Raw genomic sequence first — 19930 nt, forward strand, 5'->3', positions numbered from 1 at the left:
GACTCTGGACGGTGTGGTTAGAATATATACATCTGGTGGGTCCCACCTTCTTATCCATCTGGACAGTGTGGGCCCAAACACATCACCTGCAGGCCCCACATGTACATTTGGATGGTGGGTTAGGAACATACATCAAAAGGGGACCCTCTATCCCACAGAACTTACTGACATGGATACAACAGCTAGAGCTGCTGGCTAGACGGTTGGGATATAACACGTCCCTCATGGTGGAGGCCCACTTGCTGATGTCCACACAGATGGACGGCAGGGACGTAAGATACGTACATCAAGGTGGGTCCCACATGCTAACTGTACATGGAGATTCCACACGTGCAGGGGGTGGGTCCCATGCCCCAGAACAGACGGTGTGGTTAGAATACATACGTTAGGGCCCCACCAAACTTGCTGACGTCACTTACAACAGTAGCTTCCAGCTGCTGGGCTACACGTGTACTGAGGTGGGTCAACATCACATGCATCATAGTGGTCCCACGTGGGTGGGCCACACGTGTTAAATCAACCTGATATTTGTTTTCTCCCTTGTCCAGGCCAGTCAGGGATCAGCCAGTGTGGATAGGTGGGGCCTATGCATGTGGACGGCATGAATAAAATGCATACATCATAGTGGGGTCCACGTGGTGGTCCGGGTGTCCTGTACACATCAGGTGGGCCCCACATCATTATTATAAAGAAAGAAAGAGAGAGAGAGAGAGAGAGAGAGAGAGAGAGAGAGATCGAATAGAGGAGGGGCCCTACAACTATGGGCCCCTAATTGAATAATACATACAGTAAGATGGGTCCCACCATATGTGGGCCCTCAAATCATCAAAATCAATAAATAAGATCACCCACCTTTGATCTTCTCGGACTTCTGCCACCGATGCAATTTAGAGCTCCAAGGGGTGGATTTTAACGGTTGAGATTAGCTTTGAAGGGTTGGATTGAGTGTTAGGGAGGTGGGCCACACTAGCTTCTCTCCTCTCCCTCGGAAAGCCATGGACGATTGGCCTCTCTTACTTGGGAAAATGGGAGAGAGAGATGAGAGTAGGAGAGATTGTAAGAGAGAGGGATGGGTGAGATGGGTGAGAGATGGGTGATGGGTGATGGATGTGTACTTGACATGTATGGGTTGTAAGAGAGAGAGAGAGATGACTTTAGGGGAGGGGTGGTTGTACTTGACATGATGTGGTGATTGATGGGATGATTTGATATGTTCTCTCTTAGGATTGCAAACGCGGGGTGTTTCCTCGAACTGAACGTGGGCCCACATCTCTTGGCCTGGGTATCGCCTTGGCGGGCGAGACGCGGCATCGGAACCGCGGCGACGGCGCGGTTGCATGGGTACAAGTCTCAGGTGGTCCGACTCTGAAATATGGGATATAACTTAGCGTTACTCACAAATTCTATCTAGGCATCGCGGGTCACCGAAATTTGATTGGGAGGACCGTGGAAGCTTACGAAACAGCACGAGCTAGGATACGGGTCTTACAATGATGGTTAGCCACTATGTTCTCTACTCCCTTTTTATCTTTTACTTTCAAATCAAATTCTTGGAGTAGAAGGATCCATCTTATCAGGCAGGGCTTATCATCATTTTTAGAAAGAATATACTTGAGTGCCACATGATTGGTGTAAATGACGATCTTGGATTCGATCAAGTAGGACCTAAATTTGTTCACAGTGAATATTATGACTAAGAGTTCCTTTTTCATAGTAGAGTAATTCACTTGAGTAGGATTTAGAGTTCTACTTACATAATGAATAACGTATGGCTTCTTTTATTTTTTAAGCCTAAAACTACCCTAAGAGCATAGTTAGATGCGTCACACATAAGTTCAAAAGGAAGGATCCAATCGGGTGGCTGCATGATAGCTACAGTGGTTAACATGCCTTTGAGCTTAGTAAAAGCTTTCTGGCATTGTTCAGTCCACTCGTATGATGCATCCTTTTGAAGTAAATTACATAGAGGATGAGAGAGGTGACTAATGTCCTTTATGAATCTTCTGTAAAACCTGACGTGTCCTAGAAAGGATTGCACGTCTCCTATATTCTTGGGTGGAGGTAGGTTAGAGATAAGATCAATTTTAGCATTATCTACCTCAATTCCCATGGACGAGATGATGTGTCCAAGGACAATTCCCTTACGAACCATGAAGTGGCACTTTTCCTAATTTAGTACTAAATTCTTTTCCTCACATCGCTTCAGCACACATTTAAGATTCTCCAAACAATCGCTGAAGGATGGACCAAAGACAGAGATGTCATCCATGAAGATCTCTACATATTGCCCCACCATGTCAGAAAAAATTCTCATCATATATCGCTGAAAAGTGGCGGGGGCATTACATAGCCCAAATGGCATCGTTTCGTAAGTAAAGGTGCCGTAAGGACATGTAAATGCGCCTTTTCCTGATCTTCAAGAGATATCTTGATTTGATTGTAGCTCGAATAATTGTCAAGATGCAACAGTAAGAGTGACCAGCTAGCCTTTTCAAAATTTGATCGATAAAGGGAAAAGGAAAGTGGTCCTTCCTCATGACGGTATTCAACTTCCTAGAGTCAATGCACATTCTCCAACCAATAGTGATCATAGTTGGCATGAGTTCATTATTGACATTGGCTACGATGGTGATTCTAGACTTCTTAAGAATCACCTGAGTTAGACTCACCCATTGGCCATTGGATATTGGGTGTATGATAACTACATCCAATAACTTAAGAACCTCGACCTTAACCACTTCCTTCGTGTTTAGATTTAGTCTACGTTGTGGTTGTTGTGAGGTCTTCGCATTATCCTCAAGATGAATGCGGTGAGTACAAATTAAAGGGTCAATTCCTTTGAGGTCTGCAATCGACCATCCAAGGGCTCCCTTTTGCTTAATGAGAGTAGAGATGAGCATACTCTCCTGTTCTTGCTCAAGGTGGGAAGAAATCACCACCGGATATGTCTCATATTGACCAAAATAGGCATATTTTAAATCAAAGGGCAAAGGTTTAGGTCAAGCTTCGGTGCCTTGAGGTCAGACGGTAGAGGCACTACATCAATTTGGGGTAATTCTTCAAATTGTAACCTCCACTAGTTAACTTCAAGTACCGGCATGGTATCAAGCACGACCTCCATCTCCCTAATCATGTCATCGTCCAAATCATGGGAGTGAGCCATACAAGTCTTTAAAGGGTCAGAGGATAAGGTCAAGAGTGTTCTATCTTCCATGAAATAGTCAATCAGGTTAATATTATGGAGATTGTTATCATCCTCTAATTGTTTTCTTGTATTGAAAAAGATATTCAACTCCAATGTCATATTCCCGACACAAACTCATGACTCCATTCTTGCAATTAATGATTGCGTTTGAAGTGTCAAGGAATGGGCGACGAAGAATGACAGGAATTTCGATACTCATGTCCACGATGGGTTGAGTATCCAGGATAATAAAATCTACCATGTAGTAGAATTTATCAACCTAGACTAACACATCCTCAATTATCCCTCTTGGTACATAAATTGAGCGATCAGCAAGTTATAACGTGGTCCGGGTGGGTTTTACTTCACCTAGACCCAGTTGTTTGTAGACTGAGTATGAGATTAAATTTACGCTCTATCCTAAGTTAAGAAGTGCGTGCTCTATTTGGTAGTTCCCAATTATGCAACCGATGGTTTGGCTACCGAGATCTTTATACTTTTGTGGCACATCTTACTTTAGGATAACACTCACTTTTTCAGTTAAAAAGATCTTCTTTTAAATATTTTGTTATCTTTTGGTTGTATATAAGTCTTTCAGAAATTTGGCATATGAAGGAATTTATTTTATCGCTTCAAGTAAAGGAATATTGACCTTCACTTGTTTCAACACCTCTAGGATGTCTTAAGAGTTGGAGAGAGGTTTTGGTGCAATCAATTGTTGGGGAAACGGAGCAATCAGCTTCCCTTGAGGTTCCGGTTCTAATTCTTATGGGGCATGGCTAGATCTATCATTGTTGTCCTCTTCGAGGTCCTCAGGATTTTCAGCCCTAACTGGAATGGTTTTGTCAATGGTCTTCCCACTCCTAAGAGTGGTGATAGATTTAGCTTGCTCCAACTGATTTGAAGAGCTCGAGTTGCTAACTTCATATTATGGTTTTGGATTGGGGATAGGTTGAGCTGGAAGGCTCCCCTTGTTCCCAATCGCACTTTTAGTCTCAAGTCCTTAGATGGCCTCTGTGAGATCTTGAAAGACTTGTAGCATACCCTGATTGAAAAGCTCTTGACTTTGAACATGCTTTAAAACTGGATCCTCTTGAGGTTTCCCTTGATGTGGAATTTGATTAGGGAATCCTTGAGGTATAGTAGTTTGTCCGTTTCTCCAACTGAAGTTTGGATGATTTCTCTAGCTGGGGTTTTATGTATTAGAGGTGAGCCCACGGAAAGGTCTTTGGTAATTATTCACGGCATTAGATTGCTCATTTAGTATCTCTTGAAAGGTAGGTATTGTTAGACAATTCTCAGTTGTGTGAATGTTGTAAGCACAAATACCGTAAACAGTTTCCTTAGCCTTATCCTTCTTTAATTCCATGGCCTCGAGTTTTCTGGTGAGATTATCCACTTTAACATTGATATCATCATCCTCTTTCAGTAAGTAAATTCTGCCCCTCTCCTTGATTGAGTCGGCCTAGACATGGTGCTTGATTTTAGGGAGATGTCCCATGATTGTGTGTTTTCAGCAAGCTTATCACAAGCTTATCAAAGTAGTCCCACACATAATCGACATTTTTATTCATGAATTCCCCATTACACATTGTCTCGACCAATTGGCGCATAAGAGATGTCGGTCCGTCATAGAAAAAGTTCGTGATGCACTACGTTTCAAAACCGTGTTGTGGGCATGTACTGATAAGATCCTTGAACTGCTCTCAACATAGGAAGAATGTTTCATCTTCCTTTTGGGCGAAGTTCATGATTGACTTTTTAAGGGTTTATCGTCTTACGGTATGGGAAAATTTTCTTTATGAACTCCCTTGTCATGTCATTCCATTTAGCAATAGATCGAGGACATAATGAATGCAACCATGGCTTAGATTTCTCTTTCAAAGAAAAAGGTAAGAGTTTCAACCTACCGTGTCATCGGACACGTTTGGAAAGTATGGAGTGAATATAATCTCATCAAACTATTTCTAGTGTAGGTACGGATTTTTAGATTCAATCCCATGAATTTAGGAAGTTCGATCACCCCTGGCTTGATATCCATGTGTCTCGTATTTTCTGAAAAAATCATGCATGAAGGTGTGCTCACCCCCGCTGGTTGTAAATAGTCTCGCAAAGTACGAGATGGGGGTGCTTGATGCACCCCATTCTCATCTTGGACTTCCTCAAAGGTTGAGGTTGTCTTCCCAGTTAATTGACCGGTTGATTGGCAGCCATAACCTCAATTAACTCTGAGGATCTCGAGTGGTGTCTAATCCTGTGATGGATAGATAACCCATCAACCAATCCTCCTTCACTCAAAAGACGTTGAGTGTTGTCACGAGCCCACTTGGGCATGAAACACTCTCAGCCCTCAATTTCAAATTCTAACCTAAACCTTAAAAAAGAAGAATAAGGAAATAGAAATCTAGAAATAGAAAGGGAGAGAATTAAAAAGAAGTTACCAAATTAGAAGTTCCTAAATTAAGATCCTGCAGAACAAAACAAAACAAAACAAATTAGTTTCTAAAATAGAAATTCTAAAATTAGAAAGCTTCTAAAAACAAAAAAAGAAAGATGAGTTAGTTTCTAAAATAAATAAAATAAGAAAGCAACCTATTTCTAAAAACAAAAATGGAAAGTTCCTAAAAATAGAAAATAAAAAGTTTCTAAACTTAGAATTAGAAAGCTAAGTTAAGTTTTAAAAGAAATATGAACTTCCTTTGACCTAATTCTTAATGGATGAGAGTTGTGAGAACTGGAAGTGATTCCATCACAAAACCATGCCTAGGAAACAATGGCTCACAATAGGATATACCAATCTTATAAACAAACATAAGAGAATCATGAAGATTAGAAAGGATTCCGTCACCCAACCATGCCTATGGGACGATGGTGAACAACAAGATTTTCTAATTTCAAAATCTCAATACATAAAAAGAACATACTCAAAGCTATCGCAGATCTATTGTAATTTAAGTCACAACAAACCATTAAAAACTGAAAGTATTCCTTAAATATCAAACTAGAATCAAAGAGAGTCCAACTCAAACATGAATAAAAGAAATAAAAAACATGCCATCATGCTATAAGCTTCACATCTTAGCCCTAGCTAAGAAGTTTATATAACCATAGACATGATTGAACTAAAATCTCTTAAGAAAAGCATAAAAACATCTAAGGAAGAGGAAGAAAAACTCTTGGCAACGACTTCTCCATACTTTTTCTCCACTCCTCAAACCCTAGAAGATCCTAGGGATGCCATGGGGACTTCTATTTATAGTTGTGCATCACCTCCCTTCGCATCAAGTTAGAAAATTCTAGAAACCTCCTCAAATTTATGCAGTCCACGCAACATCTGTGTAACCCTTGACTGGTCGAGGATAGCCTTCGACTGGTTGAGGCTCACCTTCAACTAGTCGAGGATGACAGGAATTTAATGGATTTTTCCACTGGAGTTCGAGTCGAGGAATCTTTGACTAGTCGAGTAGGATCCTTCGACTGGTCGAAGATGGGCTTAGACTAGTTGAAGGATGTAAATTTTTAGCATTCTTTTTCTTCACTTCAAATCTTTAATGCTCTTCATTCCTCACTTAGTTTTCTTGGATCTTTGGCATGTGAATTCTTCATTCTTGATCTCATAAGATCCATCCTTGGCTTTGGTGATTCTTGAGCATTAAATCCATGCTTACAGCATCCCTTTCAATACAAGCTCTTAAATTCACCTTGCAACACAAATATGATTAAAATAGAACATTAAGCATTATCGTGTTCATAAAACCAAGTAATAAATGGGGGATAATATGTAATATTTGACCCTCAACATATTACATAGTCTGAATGACATCCTTCAATAAGCAAAAGTGCCAAAGGGACATGTGAATGTGGTCTTTACCTGATCTTCAGGGGCTAACTTTATCTGGTTGTAGCCCGAATACCCATCAAGGTAATAATAGTACGAGCGACCAACTAACCTTTCTAAGATTTCATCAACGAGTGGTAAAGGAAAGTGGTCCTTCCTTGTAAAGGTATTCAATTTCCTATAGTCAATGCACATTCTCTAACCAGTAGTAATTCTAGTCGACATAATGTAACGCCTTGGTTTTCAGAACACAAGTATAAACTCGTTCCCTAAAAACCCAGGTGTAAATGATTAAATCAGTGGCAATAATAGTGAAATCAAAGCACGATAGCGAAACTAAGCATGGATAATGCCATGAAACCAAATAGTAATATCTTTGTCTACTCAGCTGGGGACCCAAATACAAAACCAATAAGTTTAACTGTGCCAACAAATAAAATCCACTACAATAACTACTGATTTAATCCAAAATATTCTGCTGCCTCCTGATGTGGCTCCTCATAGAACTTTTCCTCCATTGTGGCTGCATCAACCCCGGAATCCATACCGTAGTCGTCCCTGCTCACACATGTATCCTCTGTATGGTTGAACAATGGATGAATGAGTGGACAACTTAGTGTGAATTCCCCTCAAGATTACACACCGACGCCTTAGACAAGTATAGTATGAAAGTAATAAGGCATATAAAACATAACAAAATGCAGTCTTATTATATGCATGGATGCATGAATGCATCATCGACCTGGGGATGCTCATCCAGTCAGACTTGGGCTCATCACCCGTGCAAAAAGGCTGGTCATCAGCGTAGCACATCACGTGAGTACATTACGTCCCGTATAATGACTAAGTCATCGTACATCACGTATGTAGATTGATAGTCGGTGGTTTGGTAGCTAGTGAAATGATACCCCAATAAACCTAAGGGCACATGCTACAACATCCAGAAATAGCCACCCGCCATCGCCAACATGCCATGTATGCATGATTGCCTAGGCCATTATTAGTCCAATTACAATCAGTCGGTTTAATGAAGCTCAAGGTCACTACGGGGGACTCGTCACCCAGCGTAGGCCAACAACTCGAGCATAGTGTCTTATACCACCATCTCCGGCTCATGAGTCTACCACCTTAGGGTGTTGATAGAACCCATCAACATGTGGCCAATCAATTCTCAATATATGAGGTAGCTGCCATCGTATGTTGAGTAGGAATGAAATGTCGAAGATACTAAATTACACGAATAAAATGAGTCGGTATGTATGCTACAAATACAAATAAGCAACGGCGATAAAAAACTTTAAATGGTTCATCCCATGGTCAAGTGGGTGGAATCACCCCATAGATGGTAAATCCCATGAATAACTTGCCACTACTTAACCTCCATGTTGAGGGTCTATTCTCAACACAAACAATCTTATTACACCCTAAGTACGGACTCTCTTTCATAGATAGAGGCTCCCCCCTTTGCTTAGAGAGATTTTGATTCCATATGTGTCTTACAAACAATCCAATAACATGTAAGAATGACATAGAGATCAATTAACCAACCATCTTAAGTGACTAAGGTATTGTTCTAATAATTAAACTTAAGTACACATGCAAATATAATTTAAGAGTCACTTAACAGATCAAGGTCTAGCATTTGCATTTGATATTCATAGTCATGGATCATCAATTCTCAAACATATATTCGAGTAAGCTAATCAAATGATTAATCAAACTCTAAGACATCATTTATAGTCAATGTAAAAGCTATCATTGAACTAATTTAGAGATGGAAAGCCCAAGGGGAGAAGTCATCACCTGGCAGGTCATAGATTTTTCCTTGATCTAAATTTATGCAGTTAACTAGCGGCCTAACACCACATGATTAATTACCTAGGGTTATTCCCAGACCAAGAGTTCGTATTAGACAGTTGCTTTCTAATGCTTCTAACTACCTGAGCCATTGCAATTAGGTGAGATTTGCAAGGGCCCATTAATCAGGTATTTTGGGCCTGAATTGTCCTAACACTCGAGGCCAGAACTAGGCCTGGTTTGGCCCAGTCTGTGTTATACAATCAAGGCTAAACCTTCAGTGTCGTTAATCGAGATCGCTCATTTGGTCCAAGCCACTTCTTATAGACCACTAAGAAAAGGAAGCCCCATCATTTGGATGATCCTAACCAATGAAATATCATGTAATCATGGATGGATAACAAAATTAGTGCCCGCCATTGATTTACTGGGCCCACCTTGGATTCTAATGAATAAAATAGGTTATGGCACTATAACTTGAATGATTATGTAAAAGAGGGTTGATGTAGGGATGGTTAGCATTATATAACCTACCATCAAGGCCCAGAAACTAGCTGGGCTGGACCATTCCTAGCCCAGCCATGTGACCCATATACAGCCCACAATTTGGCTGGTAGTCAAGGCTGGCTGGGCTGGTTGTTCTGCCCCAGCAACATCATCATGTGCACAGCCCAAGGGCTGGTTTGTTTTGGCCTAGCAACTTCATGTGCACAACCTATAGGCCTTATGCGTGGCCCACTGCATTTGTGTAGGGTGAGGCCCACTGTGTTATGTGGTGTGGCCCACTGAGTTTTCACTCAGGTGTGGCCTGCTACGTGCATGGTGTGGCCCACTGAGCTCCATCTCAGGTGCGGCCCATCGTGTGTGTGGTGTGGCCCACTGAGAAACTGAGAGATTACCTGGCTTGATCTGAGTGCCTACTGATTCGACCAATCGGTCCTCACAGACGAGCCATTTAATCCTGGGCGAACACAAAGTGAACTCGGAGCTGGCTAAGTCATTTCGATGGCTGCAATGGCAGGTAGATCTTCCTTCCTCCAAGGTTGAGCATACCAGCCCATGACTCTCTCTTTCTTTGGTTGCCCCTGGCCCACACTGACCTGACTCAGTTCAAGCTAAACAGAGTGACTCAGTGCAGTGCGGCATCGATCAAGCACTCGAGCAAGCTCACTCCCTTTTTCTCTCTTTCTCTGGTGCGAATCCCAAGATGAGCACCCTCTTTTTATAACCGAGGGAATTGCTTGCACGGCTCATCCAATGGTTGAGATAAGCGGTCGTATTCTCGCACCTATCTTCATTTCCCGGATACATGGGGTCCATCCATCACGAGGGAAGTGATTTAACTAATCTGGCCCATCATGTAAGTGCTATGGTCTCATGCCCCTTTGATTGTCAAAGTTTGTAGCCAAAACCACAATCTGTGTCTTGTGTAGCACATTGATTTACATGTATAAGGACAAAGCTTCAAGACAAGACCAAGATCTACTTCAAAGATTTTCAAGATCAAGTACATTGTTCACACCTTTAAGCTTTAAAGCTCAATGTCTTAGAGTGACAATGACAAAATCAAGCTTCAAAAGATCAAAAGTTCAAGCTTTATTATGTGTCACGATATCAAGCTTCATGAACTTTAAAGATCGTCTATCATATGAAGAAAAGAAGGTTCAATGTTCATATATCATGTTCAAGGTATGAAAGACCTTAGATTGACCTTAGGGTAGGTCATTTTGCATACATAATTGAAATAAAATCAATTTATAAGTGTTTGGTCTGTTCTTAGACTAGTTCTAGACTCTGTTCGACTAGTCCTAGCACTGACTCAACCAGTCTAAGAAATTCCAAGACCAGTCCTAAGTTTGTTGTAAATTTTCAGAATTTTTTGGTGAGCCATGACCAGTCTTGGAGACTGCTCGACCAGTCGTGTGAACAGTGCACGACTCATCCTTAACCAGTCCTGCAGCTATGACTCGAACTCTAGCAACTATTCCAGGCTCCACATGACCAGTTGCGGGTAGGTCACGACCAGTCGTGGAGACCTCACGACCAGTCATGTAGTGCCTACAACCAGTCGTGGAACGATTTTATCTGATCGTGCTCAAAATTTTAAAAATCTGTTTGTCTTATGACCAGTCGTAGTGTCCACAAGACTAGTCGAAGGTGCAACTTCTTCACTTATAAATAGAGCACGATCTTCAAAGTTTAAATTCAAATAAAGTAAAATCAAGGCATCACTCTGAGAGATAAGTTTGTAAACTTCTTAAGCTATATTGTGCTCATTTAATATTCTCTTTTATTAGCTTTTTATATTTGATTTTGTATTTTGCATTCCAATCTGATTTGAAAGAGGAATTAAGCCTACTTCTTAGAATCAAAATCAAATAGAGTTAGCCGAACTTAATTTAATTTAAAATTAATTTAGAATTTAGAACCATTTTAATTGTGAGCGTGGACATTGAAATCTATTCGAACTTCTACTCCGATTTGGTTCTTCCGGGCTGCAACAAAAGGAGAATATCCAGGTATTTTACATTTGTGTAAATCTTCTGTTTTTGGTTTGTTTTGAGATTAAGCTAGAAAAATCTCATTGTGTTGGTTATCTGAGGAGAGCCAAAAAACTCAGAGAGTGGGGTTTTTGAATTCTGTAAGCCCACTTGAAAGACACAATTGTGAGGGTTTTAGGTGAACCTGAGAAAAACCTATTTTGATAGTGAACACTAATATCCATTGTGTGAGGATATTAGGAGTGGAGTAGTTGTGTGGCTGTTGTTTAACAGTTGGTGTACACATAGGTGAACCACTATAATTCTGTGTTTGGATGTATGATTTATTTTCTATATCTTTTATCATTCAAGTTTGTGGGATGTATTTGTGGATGTGAATGTTGTAATTGTTTACATTTCAAGCATTGTGGTGAATGATGTAATAGCTTATATTTCCTTTTAAGCTATTTCTTTTTATTCCTCTTCAATTTTAGTTATTGATACTCATATCGTTCTAGTAAGGTTGTCTTACCTTAAACTCTTAGTTTTTATGGTGCAAGGTTATCCTTAGAACATCATTTATATCAACTTTTCAATACTAGAATTTTGAGGTTGCTTTACATTTCAGTATTGTGAATTAATTATAGTGCTATCTTTCCTTTAATTTTTTAATTTTCACTGTTATCATTTTAATTTGGCATAGTCCTATTCACCCCCCCCCCCTCTCAAGGATATATAGCTTGGCCTTTTCAAGTGGTATCAAAGCCTAATAGCTCGTTCTAATTGTTATATTCTTGGATTTATTTCCTGAGCTAATCGATCTAAGCTATTTACAAGATGTCAAATTTTGATAGCCTTTCAGTCACTAGGCCTCTACCATTTGATGGCTCTAATTATGCCTATTGGAAAGCCAAGATGAGAATTTTCTTAAAATCCATGGATGAGAGCATGTGGCAAGCCACAGTGACTGAATGGACCCCTCGTACCACTGAAGCGACTAGTATCGATGGATCAAAATCTATGAGAGTAACACCTTATCTCTCATGGACCATACTTCAGAAAAATGAGAGTAGAGCCAATGCAAAAGCATTAAATGCAATCACTTGCGCACTATCACCAGATGAATTTAAAAGAATTATATCTTGTGATACTGCAAACCAAACTTGGGATATTTTAGAAATGACATACGAGGGTACATCAATTGTCAAGAAATTTAAAGTCCAAATCCTCACAACTAAATTTGAGGAAATACATATGGAAGAAAATGAAATGTTCATGGACTTCTATACAAGATTAAATGACATTGTGAACTCTATGTGGGGTCTTGGTGATAAAATCCTAGAAAGTAAAGTGTGTGCAAAGATACTATGCCCACTACCTGAACGGTTCAACTCAAAGGTGACCGCGATCCAAGAACTTTGTGATACGGACAATATGAGGGTAGAAGAACTAGTTGGTTCTTTACAGACTTATGAGTTATCTTTTAAAGCTCCAAAAGGAAAATCAATTACTCTTAAATCTTTTAAAAAAGTTTTTCAAGAAAATAATAATTCTGATTTAGAAAATTCTGAAGATGATATGACCCTTTTAGCTAAAAAGTTTTACAAAATTTTTAAAAGTAAAAAGAGGGTTGATTTTTAAAAATCTAAGGATAAGTAAAGATCCAAATCTAAAACTTGGAAATCTTTAAAAGATAGTCAATGTTACAACTGCCAAGAATATGGGCATTTAGCAAACAAGTGTCCTAAAAAGGACAAACCTAAAAGGAAAGGTATGTTAGCTACTTGGGATGAATCTTCTGGCTCCGAAGTTTCTTCTGAATCAGAAGATTCTGAAACCGAGTAGGGTAATGAAGTCAAAGCCCTTATGACTCTAGCCAAATTCACTTTTTCAGATCATGATGATACAACTAGTGAAGAAAATCTGAATAGTGATCATAAAAATAAAGAAGATCTTCAAGACGCTTACAATGCCCTATACAAGGAAAGTTGTAAAATTGTTGTCAAACTAAAACTTCAAAAAGAAAAGTTTTTAAAACTTAAAGAAAATTTTGATTCTTTTATTTTAGAAAAATCTCATATTTCAGATTGTTTTGAAAAATTGAAATGCAATTTAGATTTCAAAACCTCCCTTATTGAAAATATTAAATCTGAAAATGAAAAACTTAAACTTGAAGTCCCTTCGTTTTTGAGTTTAAAGGATACATGGAGGTACGCCGAAGGTGATCCAAAGTTAGAAAAGCTATTGTCTGGATCAAGAAAATGTGGCGACCGATCTGGTTTGGGATACGATAAAAATGTTCCTCCTAAACAGAAGTATACTCCTCCTAAGTTTATGAAAGGAGAATCTTCAAACTCAAAAGGGAATAGTTCAAAGTAAATTTTTTCTAAAAATGCTAAAACTTTTCAATCTATGAAACCCAAATGCAATCATATCAACTATAAAAATCAGAACCAAAACCCTTTAGCTGAGAAAATAGTTGATCTACTTAAGGAGCTCGTAAAATCTAACTCAGTAGGTCATTCTTATAACAACTACAAATACAAGAAGACCAACTATACTCCTAAACCCAAAATAGTTATGAAATGGGTTCCTAAGGTTACTTTCTTGGTTGCCCATACGGCTTTCAAAACATCAAGCCATTCAAAATGGTAACTATACAGTGGATGCTCCAGACACATGACTGGTGACAAAGGTCTGTTCACCACTCTTAAAGACATGACTGATGGTTCAGTCACATTTGGTGATGGTAGCAACTGCAGGATTATTGTCTAAGGTATGGTTCAACTTTCTAACCTCCCTTTATTTGAGAATTTTTATATGTTGAAGGATTAAAACATAACTTGTTAAGCATATCTCAAATATGCGATAAAAATCAAGTGTAAACTTTTCTAACCTTGGTTATGAATCTTGATTAAACATGGTTTTGTAATATTAACTGGTCACGGAACTTCTAAAAACTGCTACATAGTAAGTGATGCTAGCTCATCTAATCAATCGTGTTACATAGTCCATACCGATGAAACCGAATTATGGCATAAACGACTTGGACATGTACACTACCGTAATTTGTATAGATTGAGCAAACGAGAACTGATAAGAGGTCTACCTAGATTGTAAAAATTAGACAAAATATGTGGCGAATGCTAGATTGGCAAATAAACTATGAGTACTCACAAAAAGGTGGACTCCAATGCCACATCTAAACCTCTCGAACTACTCCACATGGATCTTATAGGACCAACCAGAATGGAGAGTTGAGGTGGTAAAAAATACATACTAGTAATCGTGGATGATTTACCAGATTCGCTTTGGTAGCCTTCTTTAAAGATAAATCAGAAACCCTTGATGAAGTAAAAAGAGTTCTCAAACGGATCCAAATTGAAAAAGGTTCTCAAGTAAGTAAGATCCGTAGTGATCATGGATCAAAATTCGAGAATAGCAGTTTTGAGAAATTTTGTTGTGATCAGGGAATATCACATGAATTCTCGGTGCCCAAAACACCACAACAAAATGGAATTGTTGAAAGGAAAAATAGAGTGCTTCAAGAAATGACTAATGTAATGTTGAATAGCATGAAGCGCCCTAAAAATCTTTGTGCTGAAGCCATGAATACTGCATGTTATATAATCAACCGTGTTTATACAAGTAAGTCAAATAATAAAACTGCTTATGAAATATGGTTTGATAAGAAGCAAGTGTTATATTTTACGTGACCGTGAAAATCTGGGTAAGTTTGACTCCAAAAGTGATGAAGAGATCTTTTTAGGATATGCTTTGAACAGTCGAGCGTATTAAGTACTGAATAAGAGGACTGATGTAATTCAAGTGTCCATCAATGTGGTCATTAACGATCACTTGAATACACCTACCTCTAGTTCAGATAATGATGAAGTTATCCTAATTGACAAACCAGATACTTCATCAAGTTAAAATAACTCTGAACTGAGGACTGTCAAAGATCATCCAACCACTCAGATTCTTGGAAACCCTCTCACTGGTGTGCGCACTCGTAAACAAGTAGAGGATATATGTAATTACGTGTGCTTTACATCTCAGATCAAACTGGTAAATGTAAAAGAAGCTCTTACTGATGAAAACTAGATAGTTGTAATGCAAGAAGAGCTTAATAAATTTATAAGAAATGATGTTTGGTACTTAGTTCCTAGACTTAAAGATAAACATATTATCAGAACTAAGTGGATTTTTAAAAATAAGTCTGATGAACTTGGTAATATAATTCGAAACAAGGCTAGACTGGTTGTATAAGGGTACACTCAAATTGAAGGCATCGATTATGATGAAACCTTTGTCCCAGTAGCTAGTCTTGAATCTATCAGACTATTTATATCCATTGCTTGCTTTAGAAAGATCAAAATATATCAAATGGATATAAAAAGTTCTTTCTTAAATGATGATTTGCATGAAGAAGTGTACGTTAAACAACCAACGGGTTTTGAAGATCCTAAGAATGCTGATCATGTCTATCACCTAAAAAAGGCTCTCTACGGATTGAAATAAGCTTCCATGGCATGATAAGAAAATTGACTAAGTTTTTACTTAGTCACAATTTTCTAATGGGAAGTGTTGATAAGACTCTTTTTGTTAAGAAACATAACGATCATATCGTAATGGTGTAGATCTATGTTGATGATATTATTTATGGATCTACCTGTACTAACATGACTGTTGAGTTTGCAGATCTTATGAAATCTATATTTGAAATGAGCATGGTTGGGGAATTGAATTATTTCCTAGGGTTGCAAGTAAAACAACAACCTGATGGTATCTATATTTCTCAAACCAAATATGCTCTGAACTTAATTAAAAAGTTCAGATTTGAGAATGGAAAAATTTTTGATACTCCTATGAGTACAATATTAAGACTCTTAAAAGACTCTATAGGTAAAAGTGTGGATCCTAAATTATATCGTAGTATGATTGGCAGTTTACTTTATTTAACTGCAAGTAGACTTGATATTGCTTTTAGTGTTGGTATTTGCACTAGATATCAATCTGACCCTAAAGAGTCCCATCTAACTACTGTTAAGCGAATTATGAGATATGTCGTAAGTTTAACTAATTTGGGTCTCTAGTATCCATATGATACTAGTGTTCAATTGGCTGGTTACACAGATGTTGATTAGGCTGGTAATATCGATGATAGGAAATCAACCAGTGGTGGTTGTTTCTATATTGGAAACTGTTTAGTATCTTGGTTCAGCAAGAAACAAAGTTTCATATCACTAGCTGAGGCTGAATACATTGCAACTGGAAATGCTTGTACTTAGTATGGATGAATAGAATGTTAAGTGATTACGGAATTGCACAAGACTCAATGGTTTTATATTGTAATAATTCCAGTGCAATTAATATATTTAAAAATTCAATCCAACATTCATAAACCAAGCACATTGACATTAGATATCATTACATTCATGAATTAGTGGAAGAAAAGACAATTTCATTAGAATACATTCCGACCGAGACTCAACTTGCTAACATTTTCACTAAATCGCTCGAAAAAAGTAGGTTTAATAAATTAAAATTTGATCTTGGAATGTTCAATTTAAATTGATTATTCATGCATTTCTGTATTATAGTTTATATATTTGCTAATTTATGTATTTATATTTCAAATTTATAAGAAAAATGCATATTTTCTGTGGTTACATGACCAGTCAAGGACGTACTCGACCAGTCGTGGCACGACCAATCGAGGACGGTCCACGACCGGTTGTCTATCGTGCTGGTGTGTTTTATTTAGGAAAAAAAACCTTTTTCCTTCGTTAGGTCTTCTTCTCCAACAAGCCTACACCCGACCAGTCGTAGCCACCTTCCTAGAACTTCAAGGTTAGTGGATTATTTCTGTTTTTCATAGAGATTCAAGTCCATTTTACTTCATTCTCATACTAGGAATGATTTATTTCTTGTTTCCTTGAATTTTTGGGGTTTTCTTATGTAAAATCTTATCTAGCAAAACCCAACTCTACATCTCTTGCATCTTCTTGATTTCTTGTATTCTTAGTTGCAAATAGATGCTAGAGGTAGGAAGAAAACTTCTCGTGGTGTATCATCTTCTTGATCGACACCTATCACACAACGTCACCTTCGGTCATCTGAAGATGATCCCTCCTTATGCGGGATTTACGGTTGCATAATGTGATAGTTGAGCGACTTGTAGATGTTTCACATTTTGCTCCTTTTAATCTCTTTCCTCTTCTCTTATCTGTAAGATGGGATAACATTCTACATTGGGGTGGGCCGGCATACTGGTCCATTGCACAGGCTATGTTCGTATGTATTTTTGATTTCTCTACAAAAAATTTAACTTTTAAGATTGTTACTAGAGAAGGCCCATTTGAAGTTGATCGTCATCTGATATCTGGCCTAATGGACTTACCCATCATGATGAGGGTATTCCTATTAGTTCTCTAGTTGAGAAACCATCTGAATTAGAAAAACGTATGCTTACTAGGGCATTATGTAATATAGATGTGTAATGGAGTCAGAATGGGAATGCGCTTGCTTCAAGGTTCTTGTTACCCAGATATAGAGTCCTTCACAAGATTTTTATTTCAAATGTCTATCCTCAGTCTGGTAATAAAACTGAACTCATTGCTTTCATGGTTCGGATTTTGCATTCCATCATATCTGGTGTTAATGTCTGTCTTCCTTCATTAATTTGTCATTCCATTATCCAATTATCTCCATCCTGGCCACAACGATATTCCCTTTGCATACCTTGTGACTATGTTGGCCACTCATATGTTAGTGGCTATGCCTGTTGGAGAGCCACCCATTCAACATCTCATCTTCAACAACAAAAATATAAACAAGATGAATTTAAGATTGGCTGATGGTCAAGTGAATGTGGGTGGTGGTGGAGCTGAAGCAATGAATAAAGAAGAAGGCGGTTTACCTCCTGATGATATAAATATGGATGATATCTTCAATGAGCTTGAATTAGATTTTGAGGCTGACCCTGACTATCAGCCTTCTGATTTTGCTGAGAGGTTGCGTTCTCTTGAGGAATAGGTGACTCAGATTCATGTAACCCAAGATTCTCAATTTTCTTATATGTGTAAATATATGAGGCGCATTAACAAGGGTTTACACCAAATTGATCCATCTATTCCTGCTCCCTCTTCTGGATCTGATTAAGTGTTTTTTTTTTTTGGCCTGTAATAACTCTTATGATACTTTGCTTTCTTTTAGTTTGTGGAACTGACTTTGGATGAACTAGTTTCTTGTTGGTTTCTTATATATGCACTATATTTGATTATATCTTGACTTGCTTGCTCCCTTATTCCTCTTGTGCTTATTTTCCTCTTCCATATCTTGATTTCTTCCTTTGTCATATTGTGACAAAAAGGGGGAGAAGTGCCTAATATGTGGATAATGTGGTGATTTTATGGTATATATGTTTGGCATATGAAATGTGGTTTTTATTTGTGAAAGGGGGAGGAGTTAAGTAAGGGGGAGTAGTGTTGATTTAAGTTGATGATATTTGGTGCATGATTCCTTAACTAGGCTGTAACTGGTTTCTTTTTAATAACTGGTGCTTGATTCTTTGTGTATATTGGTTATGTTATTGTGTAGTGTGTTTTGTCACAAATTTGACAAAGGGGGAGATTGTAAGTGTTATGGTCTCATGCCCCTTTAATTGTCAAAGTTTGTATCCAAAACCATAATCTGTGTCTTGTGTAGCACATTGATTTACATGTATAAGGACAAAGCTTCAAGACAAGACCAAGATCTAATTCAAAGATTTTCAAGATTAAGTACATTTTTAACACCTTTAAGATTCAAAGATCAATGTCTTAGACTGACAACGACAAAATCAAGCTTCAAAAGATCACAAGTTCAAGCTTCATTATGTGTCGCAATATCAAGCTTCATGAACTTCAAAGATCATCTATCATTTGAAGAAAAGAAGGTTCAATGTTCATACGTCATGTTCAAGGTATGAAAGACCTTAGATTGACCTTAGGGTAGGTCATTTCAGATACATAATTCAAATTGAATCAATTTATAAGTGTTTGGTTTGTTCTTAGACTAGTCCTAGACTTTGTTCGACTAGTCCTAGAACTGGCTCGACTAGTCAAGAAATTCCAAGACCAGTCTTAAGTTTGTTGTAAATTTTCAAAATTTTTTGGTGAGCCACGACCAGTCATGGAGACTGCTCGACCAGTCATGTGAACAGTGCATGACTCATCCTCGACCAGTCCTGCAGCTATGACTCGAACTCCAGCAACTACTCCTGGCTCCACACGACCAGTTGTGTGTAGGTCATGACCAGTCGTGGAGACCTCACAACCGGTCGTGCAGTGCTTACGACCAGTTGTGGAACGGTTTTATCCGATCGCGCTCCAAATTTGAAAAATCTATTGGTCCTACGACCAGTCATAGTGTCCACAAGACCTGTCGAAGGTGCGACTTCTTCACTTATAAATTGAGCACGATTTTCAGAGTTTGATATTTAATTCAAGTAAAATCAAGGCATCACTTTGAGAGATAAGTTTGTAAACTTCTTAAGCTATATTGTGCTCATTTAATATTCTCTTTTATTAGATTTTTATATTTGATTTTTTGTTTTACATTTCAATCTGATTTGAAAGAGGAATTGAG

This window comes from Magnolia sinica, chromosome 9 (assembly GCF_029962835.1).
Source record: "Magnolia sinica isolate HGM2019 chromosome 9, MsV1, whole genome shotgun sequence".
Classification (NCBI taxonomy): domain Eukaryota; kingdom Viridiplantae; phylum Streptophyta; class Magnoliopsida; order Magnoliales; family Magnoliaceae; genus Magnolia; species Magnolia sinica.